Raw genomic sequence first — 14244 nt, 5'->3', positions numbered from 1 at the left:
CAAATGAACCCTTAATTAACTTCACACAACTAAATGCTCTACACCACAATTAGATATCTGTCGGATCAGTATCTGCAGCACATTTCATCACATTTGGTGCAGTTATTTGGAGTAACATCACTAATTACAAAACTTCATAAAATATGCAAATGACCTATTTGTTAACTTTACACTGCCAAATGCTTCTCAATAGAATTAGATATTTATCAAAACAATATCTGTACCCAATTTCACTGACTTGGGTGCCGTAATTTCAGAGTTATATACCTAATTACAAAGTTCATTAAATATGCAAGTCAACCCTTAATTAATTTCACAGTACTAAATGCTTTACACTACAGTTAGATATCAGTCGGATCAGTATCTGCAGCAGATTTCATCACATTTGGTGAAGTTTTATCGGAGTTATATGAATAATTACAAACCTTCATAAAATATGCAAATGAGTTATTTATTAACTTGACACTGCCTAACGCTTCTAAGTATAATTAGATATATATCAGATCAATATTTGTTGCAAGTATCATTAAGTTTGGTGCAGGAATTTCAGAGTTATCTCACTAATAACAAAAGTTCATTACATATGCAAATGAGAAGATAATTAACATGACACTCACAGTATCACCATAATGTTCTTAGATTGACATCTGTGAAAAGTTTCATTAAATTTTGTGCAGTATTTCTTGATATATGTCTACACTGTCATTACCGTCTCCATAGGGAAACCATTGTACGGCAAAAAACCCCCGATATTGCATAACTTCATTAATATGCAAGCCACACTAACCAAAATCTAATCAGTTCTTGCAAGTAGCATATCGTACCTGTGTACCAAATCTGATTTGAATTCGTTCAGGCGTTTTTGAGTTATCGTGTAAACAGACAGACAGACACACACACACACTAACACACACACACACACACACACGGACAGACAGACATCGCTATGACATTAGCCCACGTGTTTACACACGTGAGCTAAAAACGTATGCATTCAAAAATCATGTATGTATGGTTGTATGTATGCATCTTTGTGACATTACAGGTTCCCGAGTGTTGTGTAGCGTGTGAATTTATAATATACACAGTGAGAAATATAACACAACTTGATCTAATTCTCTATAATCCAGATTTTGGGGCTTGAAAAAATGACCCATGTATGATTCAAACCAACGCCCCGGCATTTAGTTCGAATGCTCTTCCAACTGAGGTAGGGAATTAGTAAAAATTGGTCGGACGTGAGTTTTCCTGTTGGTTTTTTTCTTCACCGAAAGGAACCTTAGATTTAACACTGGTTATTCTTCAAGTTGGTTGGACTCGCGTTTTCTTTTTGACCGGCCTTTGTCTTCCCCTAAAGAAACTTCAGATTCAATGTTAAACAAAAGAAAAGAAAGAAAAGAAAAGAAAAGAAAAGAAAAGAAAAGAAAAGAAAAGAAAAGAAAGACAAAACAAAAACAAAACAAAACAAAACAAAACAAAACAAAACAAAACAAACAAAACAAATCAAAACAAAACCAAAACAAAAACAAAACAATACCGCACACCAAGCCATCTTAAACTGACTCGTTATCTCAGTTGGTAGAGATTCCGAAGAAAAGTAAGGGGAATCCAGGATCAAAATGGTAAAAATCTTCCGACAGTGTTTCTCAAAAGATCACGTCGCGTCATGGCGTTCAAAAGATGTGAAAGACTTGAAGTTGCCGTAATCCCCTCACCATATTTCCTGCTCCTCGTCTTCCCACAGAATGACAAAACGTTTTCGACCCATGACTCTATGCTTTCCTTGCAGTACATCATCAGCTCATCCTGTCGTTCATTAGGCAGTTCAACATCCCGCTCACTTGAACAGGCTTTGTTTATGATGGCCAGCAACAACATGAGGAAAATCCATACTTGAAAGAAAATATAAATCGCTAGCAAAATCTGAGGGGGAAAGGTAAGATCTGAAAGCGTGCTCGTTGTCTCTGCTCCCAGAGAACTGACAATTACGCTGAGGAGAACTGCAACCGTGCTCTGGAAATCTTTGTAACTTTCGATAATACAACCATAGAAAAGGTAAAATAGCTGTGCGAAAGCCAGGAAGAAGAAGAGGAAAAAGACAACAAATGATCTCAAATCAAAGAGGGCGGCTCTAAGTGACATCTGCCAGAGGTGTATCCGGGGATTAAAACGTAGAACGCGGATGAAGCTGATGATGACCATGAACGAAATCAGTGCAAGAAAGGTAACAAACAGTTCGTCGATGAACATCATTAATCGCACTTCAGTGAAGGCGCCTGCAAAGCAAAACAACAGCAAGTTAAAAATGAATTCTTATATAAATATTTTCTGTATTGAAAAAAAAAAGGATAGGTTAGAAGTAACGTGCATTACGAATAAGGAGAGTTTGGCATTTCACAAGTTAAACATTTATTCTACAACTGTAACAACAAACGGAGATTCATACACAGTCATATCACTGCATATTTCATTTTCTAAGAGACTTTTAAACAGACTTCATCTCCTTTGGTTACCTTTATTGTCCTTTTGTATTAGCTGTCGCGAATAACCAAGTTTCTCATGAAAACTTCAATTTTCTCGGGTCACAATAAAATGAAAATGTTACATGTGTGCGACATCGAGAGGTCAAAGTTAAATTGTGAATCAGGAAGAATCCCATTACTTGAACCGTATTATGGCGATTTTTTTTTTTACAAAATCTACACATTTTAATATCAAAGTACCTTCGTGTGTTGCAACTCTTAGGTTCTTCGACTTACTATAGTGAAACAAACTTTCCCGGTTTATATATAGTTCGCGATACCATTGATGTTGTGAACTTTGTGAATGCAAATTAAAATTGTAAGTAAATTCATTCTAATAATCCCGTCACACCTTGATGATTTAGCCAGCATATGCCAACGTAAAAAATGGCGAATACACTGGGTGTACGACGTATACGTTATGTGGATCCGAAGTTTTGTATGAGTTAAGAACACGCTGAACCATGCTGGTATAAGTCGTAGTGCGACAAGTAGTAGTAAGGTAAGTTTTGTGCTCGCACAAAACTTTCGACTTATATTAGAGTATGGGTCATACGTCCCGCACAAAGAGGCCGTAAGTTGTAGGTAGGTTATGCGCTCGTTGAGACACGTTCACACATTACTTGTAAGTTACTCATAAGTCGAAATGCGTCGAGATAATTGTCTAGCGTACTCAAAGGTATGTTGAACCTATGAGTACGTTATGCAAACCTGTGAGTATTTTTACATATGAGTACGTCGGCAAACGCTGGCTGAATCGTTAAGGTGTAGACAGGGCCCTAAGGCGTGCTCTCCACAACATAAGAGGTCGGGCAAGATATTTTGTCATGGGAAACTACCAGACAGCAATGTAGGTTCATTTGATGACATTTTACATAGGTTGAAAATTGTACAGAAACGTTACTTTTAAAGCTACTGTTTCTCTCATGTTCTTTTTTTTTTTGCCTTTATCCGTCTACGAGACGTAATTTATTTGTGGGGTCAGAGACTTTACCTGGAGACATTAGGGACTGCTTCGTCATTGTGGCTGATACCTGGCACATCCACGCAAACATGGCAATCGTTATTACGGAGAATATCACCGTGCACAGAAGCCACCAATTCCAGAATTGCCTAAAGTATGTGCAACCGCTTCTGTACGCTTTCCTGGTCCCTTTCCAGACGAAAAAAAAAAACGAAAATCAGGAACACGATGTGTGCCAGTACCGACTTTAGGCTTAAGTTTCCCAGGCTGTACAAGTGTAATGATCGGACTCTTATGATGCTGACCCTAAACGCCGAAGCCTGGAAATCTGTCAAATGCGTTATTAAGGTCAGTAATCTAGTGTTGGCGTTATACGTCAGAAGTTCCAGAAAAACCGCCCGTGTTCGCCGATCTACCCAGGACAGGTTACCTAAAGCACTCAGAGTTTTGGAATATTCATCTGTTCTTCTGCCCAATGAAGCTATGTAACCTCCGTCGCTGAATGTAGTGCCCGTCACACCGCGAAAGGGCATTCCGGCCTTCGTGCTTATGTGGACGCTGCTGTGAATCCAAGGGGACCCCAAGTCTGAGGAGTTTCCAGAAATAGACGGAGGTGAACTTCGTAAAGACCAGCTGTTGCTGTATGAATAATGGTCCTCGCTTTGTGATGAGTAGGCAATATTGCATTCAGTCGTCACTCGGTCCATGGGAGATGGAACATCACACTGCCCTGCATGAGAATCCAGGTTTATTAAATTCATTGTGATTTTTTTCCGTCGATGTAAGGAGGAACAGAGTAGCGATGGTGCAAAATCGTAGAAAGCGATAATTTAATATTTAATATTCTTCTTTCGCATTGTAATTTTGAACACACTTAAACTCTAAAAATGAAAAAGAAACAATGGCTGTTTAAAATTGTCCTCCATCGTGATTTGTGAAAAATCGCCTATGCATGGTCGTCTGTTCTTGCAATTTCAAACCAAGAAACCTCCCCATTTACCTTCTAACCATGACAAAACTACTCACTTCTCTCTCTCTCTCTCTTTGCCTCATGATTTCACTGCCCTAATCTGCAACCCTTTGTTACAGAGATCAACTTTGCTATTACTACGTACATGTAAATACATACGCTTGTGACCTGTCACTATCACACTTCTTATCCCTACGCCCGAAGACCAATGAGTCAAGAAATCTTAACCCCATAACATGGTAATGATATTTACGCAGCAGTATTGGAGGGTTTGATCATGCACGTGCATGATCTCCATATGTACAGGAGATATGAAATTTTATCGTTTAACCCTTTCGGCGCCAATTTACCGCCTCTATAAAACGTAACGTAGACTTTTTTCAGATTTTTTCCAAGATTTTGACCGAAAACTGTAGCCAATGAAGAGTAATGTCCATTTGGTCCAAAATTGTAATAAAAAATTCCAAATCACATCTTTAAAAATTGGTAAAACTATGCACAAAAATTTGCAGGAAAATTTACAGCACTCAAAGGGTTAATTATATGCAAATAACCATATATATAAGAGGTACGTCTACCTATGCCAGGGAGGAAGGGAACATCTGGCAGGATGGATAATCCATGTATAATATATAAACGATGTTATCCTTTAAGACTTTGAGCCAGTACTCTATGCCTGTATCTCTACAGCCCCCTCGCTAGCTATTACACGCCCGTGACGGTGAGCTATAATACCACAGACAAAAATAGCGTCAATGACACTTTGCTCACATTTTGGTTTCATGTGGCAAGCCAGAATGAGTATATACACTCTATTTAATATCTTCTATATGACCCTTAGCTTGTGATATTCATAGTCAAGAGCATTTGAACAATTAACAATTTTGATGCATCGTCATTTCATGTACGAAATAGTTGGCAACCGTTGCAACCGTTTACTACACACACCTATATGTGACCGAGTACATCATAACTAGTGATAAAATTTCCCAAACTGCCAACCAGTTAAACAGTGACATAAATTGCAGTATCATAGACAAATGGAAAAACTTCCAAACACAACCCTATATGCACCAAGAAGTCCGGGGCGTCAGATATATACATCTGTTTTAAAGTCCTGTTGACCAAATTTAAAGCATCAAATTTGGGATTTGTAAAGAAGTTATTACTTGACTCAAACAGACAAAACATTCCTTATATTAATATGAAATATGACGATGGAAAGAAAAAAATCGTTTTAAACCAAAGTTCCAAGCATTTTCTTTCATACGAAATTGTCATACTTACATCAGCAGATGTAAATGTTGGTGATCAATAACTGACCATGGTGAATTAAGCAGCAAAATTTTGCTGTTTATACAGATGACACTTTTTATAAATATACTTGTGTTATCTTGCATATAAATGAAAGGCTCGTTGTTCACAAGATCTGTATACTAAAACTTCTTTGAGATTCACTCATGGCGACTTCCATGCAAAACTTTTTGTACAATACTAGTATGGTATGTTAGCTGCCTTGCAATGACAATCCGACAAATGTTTATTGATATTTTCAGCAAGTTTACAGTTGTATTTCCCATTAGCATTTTAGTAACGATGATTTCGTTTGAACAAATACTAGTTTACAGTTGAGCATGTCCCACCAAAAATACACACTATGTGCAGCAATGCTTATTTTTATGGACAGCGGGCTTCAAGAATATCATACTTGGCATTTAGAAAAATATAAACAGGCAAACCCTGGCTTCATTTTTTACATCAGTAATCCAAAAACTCCTTTAAAACACAACACATAGTTTTCCATGCTAATTGTGTTTTATAAAAAACTGTGTCAGCTGCACAAAATTTGTCTTCCGATTCCCTTATATTCACATATAAAAATTTCATCAATATTTTGAAATATAAGTATGATAATAAGAAGATCCTTAAAGAACTTAACATCCAAATTTGATACCTAGTATCTGACATGTGATTCATGAACTCAAGATTTTTTACCAAAAGTTGGAAAAAAAATCAAAAAAATCATATATATTGTTAAGAAAACTAATCGCTCGTAATGTATCGAATTGCTTTGTCAGGTATCTTTTATCATGGTAAAGATCCCAGATTATCTCTATTCGATTGGGCTGTTATGTATCAGAAAGTTTTACCGTCATTAATGAAGTTAAGCAGGGTGGAGTATTGTCCAAAAAGCTTTTCAATATTGATGATTTAAGTTCTAGATTGATTAATTCTGGCATTGGCTGTAACATTGGTGGTATTTTTGTAAACCATCTTATGTATGGAGATATTTGTTTGATACGCCCTTCGGTGGGGAGTATTCGAAAACTAGTTGTTATCTGTAGAAATACGGTGATATTAATGACATTATTTTAGATGCAGGAAACACGCAGTGTATGTGTGTAATTTCGAAAAGATGTAAGATGGAGTGCATTCCCTAAGGTTATCTCAGCGGAGTCAAACTTGCTTTTGTGAAAAGAAAAAAACATGTTGGTTAAATTGTGACAGATATATATTCAGTGATAACGCTGATATTGAACGCCAAAAGCGATCTGATTCTCTGCCCATATGCTTTTGGACGATTGTCCTTGTCTTAAATCAATGTAAGGTGCAAGCTATGTAAAGCTCATTGTTATGAATTGTACGCTTGTAATGTATGAGTCAGTTACTAAAGCAGTATCCCGAAAAAGCTAAAATTTGGTTAAAACAATACAGCCCGCATACTCTTGGGTTAGGACAGGCGTATAAGCGCAAGTTCAATGTTTGCCAATAATAGGATTGTTGGTGTTGATGCTCTGCTTACAAAGCACGGTTTAATTAAACGAAATATCAACCAGTGACAACATCATTATACGAAAGGTTCATGAACAGATGTTCCCTTATTTTTCCAGATTTGCATATTTTTGACACTGTACGTTATACCATCCATTGGTGCAACTGTACATCAAATACTAAGATGCTAGGTGCTGCGGTTTTGGAGTTTTTGCTGTGGACGGACGTACACCCGTACACACACATAAAAATACCAAGACACATAGAAACAGACAAAAAGACGCCGCCGACTCACCATTTAAGCTTTCTTTGATATTATATATATATATATATATATATATATATATATATATATATATATATATATATATATATATATATATATATATAATCTGAGTTCAAAACTCTTATCTTAGCCCGTAAACGAGAACTATTCGGTACCAACTACCCTCTCCTTTCTCGCTGATCAGCCCTCCAGCTTCAAAACTTCTTGCAATCCACCTTCTTTTACGGAAGATTTATTTTTAATAAAGGTCCATCAGATGTACGTGTTTGCATTTTTGCCGATAAGATGGTTTGACACGAATATAAACCTTGAGAAAAAATAACGCCCAAAGAACGTCGTTCAAGCCGCGACGAAAGCACAACTTGCAAGTCTAATACGACAACCGCACATATGGAGGTGAAAGTGTGTGAAGTTACTCGGACAAATCAAGCACCAAAGATTCAAATACAAGTAGTGGTATTTTAAAAGACAATGTTGAACAGGAATGCAAAACACCATCTTCGTAAGATTGGACGGTAAAAGATAATTTCTCATTAGCCTAGTCTTTAAGTGACTGACCGTGTAATTTGAAACATGTTTTTCATAAAATATTAGCCTTTATGTGATTTACTTTGAGTAAACAGAGCAGTACAGAAACAGGAAATATGAGCGTACCTGTTTTTACTCGTTTCTGACGTAGAGTGATATATGAAATTAAAGTGGAAACTCCATCACTCATGTACACGTTTCCATCTCTCGGCAATGGTCCACCATTAACACACTTTGTCGGCACCAGACTGGGAATCACTTCACAATCAATCCATTTTAAATATTCCGATGGGCCTTTGACCTGTAACACGCGTGAAGTGTTTATCATCATCATCATCATCATCATCATCATCATTACTGTTGTCACCACTATCATGGCTTAATCACTATTTAAACAGGATCTATTCAGAGCAACATCATCAATTGTATGCATCTTTCAATATCCGTCGTCGCTGTTGTCAATATCATGATTATTCTCATCGTCAACAGTAAAAACAAAAACAACAACAACAACAACAAGGTCAACAACAACGACGACGACAACAACGGCGAAAACGACGTCAAAAACAACAGCATAATTAGCATTGTCATCGTCGTCGTCATTATCATCATCATCGTCAAATACAAATATCACTTTCAAAAGGATTATGATTTGGTTGGCAAAAAAACATGGTTCTTGTATACTCACACTTTGCACCACGTTGTTTCTAAGTACATCGCGTACTGCCTTTCCAGTGTAGAAGAAAGATATGTCTCGGTAGCTTCCTTCACAAGCGTCACCACCAGCATAAACACCACTCCATGGAGAAGATCAAATAGTGTGGCCTTCAGTTCACGCTGCCTACGAAGACGTTTCCTCTCACTTGCTAATTTTTCTTCCGATGGCGGTAATATGTCGCCGACTTCAAATATGTCAAATGAAGAGAAAAAAATGTTGATTTCCAAATAAGATGTACTCAGCATAACTTTTACGTATATTTCTGAACCTTCGCAGAGCTATAGCTACACCAATAACGAAGCATCTTTATGAGCCCGAGCTTACCAAATGATGTGAAACTGGTAGATTTCTTTTCTTCTACTTGATATTTATCCTTTGTATTGTGCGTTTCAATGTACGGTGTCTTGCGAAGATTATATATCACAGATACAACGATAGCCACACCCAGAGCCTAAAGACAAACAAAGTCACATGACAGAGTCAAACACTCTTCGTGCAAAACTCGATGTATTCTTTCCAGTTAAATTGATCTCAGTATGACACATTTTGTACTAAGTTACGGGCACAGCGGGATATATCATGTAACTGGTTGTACATTTCTTAACCATGAATGGAATGCTATTTTCAATAACAATTATTACCATAGGAACCACATCCAAGAAAGGTTTTTTTTTCTCCGTCTCTGCCTGTTGATACTTTCTCTTGTTAAGAGCTTTAACGAATACATTTAGCTGTATACATGTGAAAGTTAGTTCTTTTGACAATTCGAGATGAACGTCATATCTTCAGCAATTCATTCCGAGGCTAAGTCTTGTACATTTGATATCAATGGTATACTACTCTAGTATAGTGTTGGCTGGGACCATCAAATTCGTGTCTTAGAACCCGGGAATTTTGCTCTTCCATCGGTCCCATGCAAGACGACTACCGAAACGCGCTCGTATGTTTAAGGAATGTGCGGATACGTACATCTTGCAAAACAGATTTTACTTGGGTTGCTTTTCTTTTCACATAAAAACGTTAGAACTTACATACCTTTGCTGGATCTATGACAAAAGCAGATAGGAAAAATGTTGTCAGTTCAGCTGATAACCAGGCATTGGATATGTCAGGACCCCACTCAAGGCTGTACAGAACAAGAAAGAATGATGAGAGAAAAATGCACGCGAATACGAGAGCCCACGCAAAGAAAACACACCACCACGGGAGTGGTGGCCCCTTGTCGTCCCCTTTCTTTTTCTGCTTTCCTTTGACGTCGCTCGAACGGCCCTTCACCGATTTACATTCTCTGGGTGCCCTGGCTTTACTTTTCCGAAAATCTCGACAATAATCGCAGTTGCCGGCAACGTCAATAGACACGTGATGAAGGATATGTACAGCGTTTGCAACGACAACTCTATGGGACCTATGACGATTGTGGCGCCCCCGCCAGATGTGCCTCCCTGGCCACCAGTGTCGTAGAACATGGCGTTCGAAATCATTGCAGTGTAGAGATATGCCACACAGCACGAAAGTCTCTGAACCCTTGTAAATTGACTGTAGGTAGGTCTCGATAGCATAGACCCCCAGAGGTACTCATCCGTTAGTTTGTCTCTGCTTGTGTTAAACAGCACGTTGCGAATGGACGACAGTTGTAGGCTGCCTGCAACAGGTATAACTCTCTCAACTTTCCCGTCATCTTTGTCGATAGCAAACCATTTGTAGCATAGGAAATCGTACCTGAAAGATACATTTTTAAAAATATCTCGTGAGTGTTGTTGTGAAATCATAAATATGAGGAATGAGTCAGACCGACAGAATGTCGGCTAAAATTATCCGATCACAATCTACAAAACGGACACATTACCCCGCATTGTAACACCCTACATGCTCATTCCGTGTCGCGATTCGCCAGAATACGTCACGTGACGAGAAAATAGATGTCTAGTCCCAAAAAGTGACGCTAGAGGGTATTTTTTGAAAAACTTTCCCGGGGGAAATAGTTTTGACCGAATTTGAAAAAGTGCTCGGTCACGTGACCTTAGTGTCGTCTGCAGCTTTCAAACAATGGCGGGTGACTAGAACGTGATGTGCGCCCAGGTAGGGACGACGAGCCTCTCTCTAAAACAGATAGATTTTCCATTCCAACAGTATAGGAACTTTAACTGCTCATCGAAAAATGGTTCAATTTCAACTGAGGATGTTCCTAGGTATGCTTAAAATATTTTGTTGGAAGAAAGTGGTACTATGTACTCCTGTAACTTGAAGCACTATGGAAATATCGCCAAGTAAACTTATGATGGACTGCTGCGGTATCAAAGCCAAACATAATGCAACATGAGCGTTTGGTATGTTATAAAACACCTATAACCAGGTCTTTATTCGGGCTATAGCACTCGTTTGTTACCCTTCGTGGTCGTGTGTTACCAGAAACACATCGCTATACCCCTCGGCCTATGGCCTCTGGGAATAGCGATGTGTTTCTCTCAACGTACGGCCCCTCGTGGTAATAGACGGGTGCTATAGCCCTCATGACCAGGTAATAGGTGATTACTACAGGCAAGCTGACGGCACGCGTGGCAAGCAGTACCAAAGCTGTACCCATCCAATCGCAAGGATGTTGAAATATTAAAATTATTTTAGTTTTCATACCTTTGCTCAGTTTGTAGGTCAATCACAACTATTCTGTCCAAATACCAGGAGCTGGCGTCTCCACTCGCGGATTGATCGGGCCATATGTGAATGTAGTCCAAATGCCCGATAGAAGTTTCGACATTCATTTGAAAATTCAACACACTTCCAGACTGTAGTTTCTGCAAAAGTGAAAGAATTTACGTACAGTAATGCACTTGCGACACTTATACAATTAAGAACCTTTTCGAAAAGAAATACTGAATATCATAACCACTGGCAGGGTCAATTAATAGCATGAACAAAGGAAGTATGGAAGTAATGCAAGAGGATCTCTAGAAATTGACGGGCATTTTGTATGTAACAGTAAACTGTCTCTCATTCATTTATTCTTCAGTGCAACCCTGAAGGGATTCTGCCGCCCATATCAACAGCCGGAATCTTGTTTTCCACTCGGTGGCCATACAAAAACAAGTGCGCCATCAATAATGTATAGGTGTACAAACGTTTTATGGGTATATATGGCTGACACAATTTCTGCACATGGATATGCTAATATACGGGAAAAGGGCAATTTTAAACCGTTGAAACGTTCAAAAAGGCATCTCCAACAGAAGTATTGACATCTGCATGTGAGCGATGCTTGACGCCGATAAGAATTTGTTTGGGCTGTAATGGATTCTAACATAGTGTAAACGAAAGAGGACATTTACTCGATCTCTGTTCGTGTCCAGGAGGTTCTTGCATCTGTTTCGCCTTCGTTTCCAGTGATTTTAAAGTGTACGATGGAATCGGTTCCCGCATTCATCTGTACTCCGGTGTAAACGATCATTTGATACAAGTAATGATGTTCGGGATTGTTGTCAATAAGCGGCATCACCCTCCACTGAGAGAGAGAGAGAGAGAGAGAGAGAGAGAGAGAGAGAGAGAGAGAGAGAGAGAGAGAGAGAGAGAGAGAGAGAGAGAGAGAGAGAGAGAGAGAGAGAGAGAGAGAGAGAGATTCTTGGGCTGAAGGCAACATTAACAATTACAAGCATGTGATATGTCATAGGTGTTTAAATAACGCCAATCTGTTTAAAAACTAGTTTAACAAGAACATCAATTGTAGGGTCGCATTTGATACAGAGAATGATCTAAACTGTTATCCCATTCTCAAAGACACCTTATCTGCGATAGATCCCGACACACAGTAACTCCTTTCTATCTTGTTATGTGAAAATAACCACGTGAGCGTGTACTTTCTTCGTCATTTCAAACTTGACAACTAGAGAATGTTTTAAAACGTGCTACGTAACTTGAGAAACGACAAGATTACCTGAATTTTGTCCGAAGAGTCTTTCCTTTTTAAGAAAAGAATAAGTATAAGGTACACCGAGAACACCACGGAAACTGTTATCAGCACGGTGGAGTTGTCAAGGATGCTCTTCGTGAAGACAGTAGAAAAGTCGATTTTGTTGACAGGTACGATGACGTCAGCAGCAGTGAAAGAAGTCAAATGACTGCATATGCAATTCAGTACTCTGGACGTAGATCCTTTCCTACCTAAATGATAAATTTCAAAGTTCATTTAATAGGTATCATGAACACTTTACTAACTAATGTCGCAAATGTTATGGCCTTAAAATATAATATTGAGTATAACCAGTGATAACAAAGTCTACTGCAATGAACACTTCCATGAGTCTAAATTGAACCACAGATCTCATTTTTAGCGTCTATGACTGTAGTTTGTCATCATGTTTGTTGACTTGTTAGATGCCAATTACTGAAATTTCACTGATACTGTGTTGATCAGAATTAAAATGAATGGCGACCGGGATATATATTGTTTGTGACGCACTGAGGAAAGATGGTTATTAAAACGAGGTAGGAGAGATGTTTTTGTTACCCCGACATATTGTTTACGGCAGTGTTGGCATGTAAGGAGGTATACGACGTTTTTTGCTGTTGCAGCTGGTGGTATTTCTGATTGCGTATGTTTTGTTGTTCACCGTGCTTTGGAACTGAGATGTATTGAAAGACTTAGTATATTTGCAAATGTTTCAACCCCTCGCAGACTGACATTTGGTGAAACCGGGGCTGAGTTCACCAGCGTTGTCAATATTCAAGCGGACTAGGAGGTCTTTGAGGTTAACATTGCATCGATAAGATATAATTGACATATTAGGGATTGCGTCTTTACATCTTGATGACTTATGGAGTGTCTCATCATTCTTTCTTGTTCTTATGAATTTCAAGTTAGGATGACGAGGATTATATGCCGTCTCTAGTGGGATATGCGACAGTTTGCCTGTTCGTGTTTTTTACTGATGAAGAGCCGGCCTGGGATTGATTTTGCTTTATGTTATTTGATCTTTGACGAGGCTGTGAGGGTAATCCTGTTCAATCAGCAATTGTTGTAGAGTGTTAAGGTGTGTATCACGCCATTCTGGCTCCGAAAAATGCGAAAAATGCGTATTGCCAGCCGTACGGGTACCTAGTTTCATATGTCTGGGGTGTGATGACTGAAAATGTAAATATCGACGGGTATCACTTGCTTTATCGTACAAGTCTGTCATGATTTTGCCGTTGTCATCGGCGTGGACTCTAACATCTAAGAATGGAATTGAAGGTTGAGAGTACCCCATGGTGAATTTTATTGTTTTGTTGAATCAATTGATGTAATTAAATAATTCCATGATGAATTCAGGTTTGACGTAACAAACTGTAAATGTCATCAATAAATCTATGCCAAAACCAGGGTGACACTGTACTGGATGCCCCCTTAAGTAATCTGCTCTCCAGGTACACCAAAATGATTGCATAACTAGGGGCCATTTTCTGGCCCATGGCTGTGCCGTGAATCTGCAATAATGTTGATTGTTGAACACAAAG

The sequence above is a fragment of the Ptychodera flava genome, chromosome 3 (assembly GCF_041260155.1).
Source record: "Ptychodera flava strain L36383 chromosome 3, AS_Pfla_20210202, whole genome shotgun sequence".
Classification (NCBI taxonomy): domain Eukaryota; kingdom Metazoa; phylum Hemichordata; class Enteropneusta; family Ptychoderidae; genus Ptychodera; species Ptychodera flava.
The sequence above is the reverse complement of the archived record's forward strand: the minus strand, read 5'-3'. Positions refer to the sequence as shown.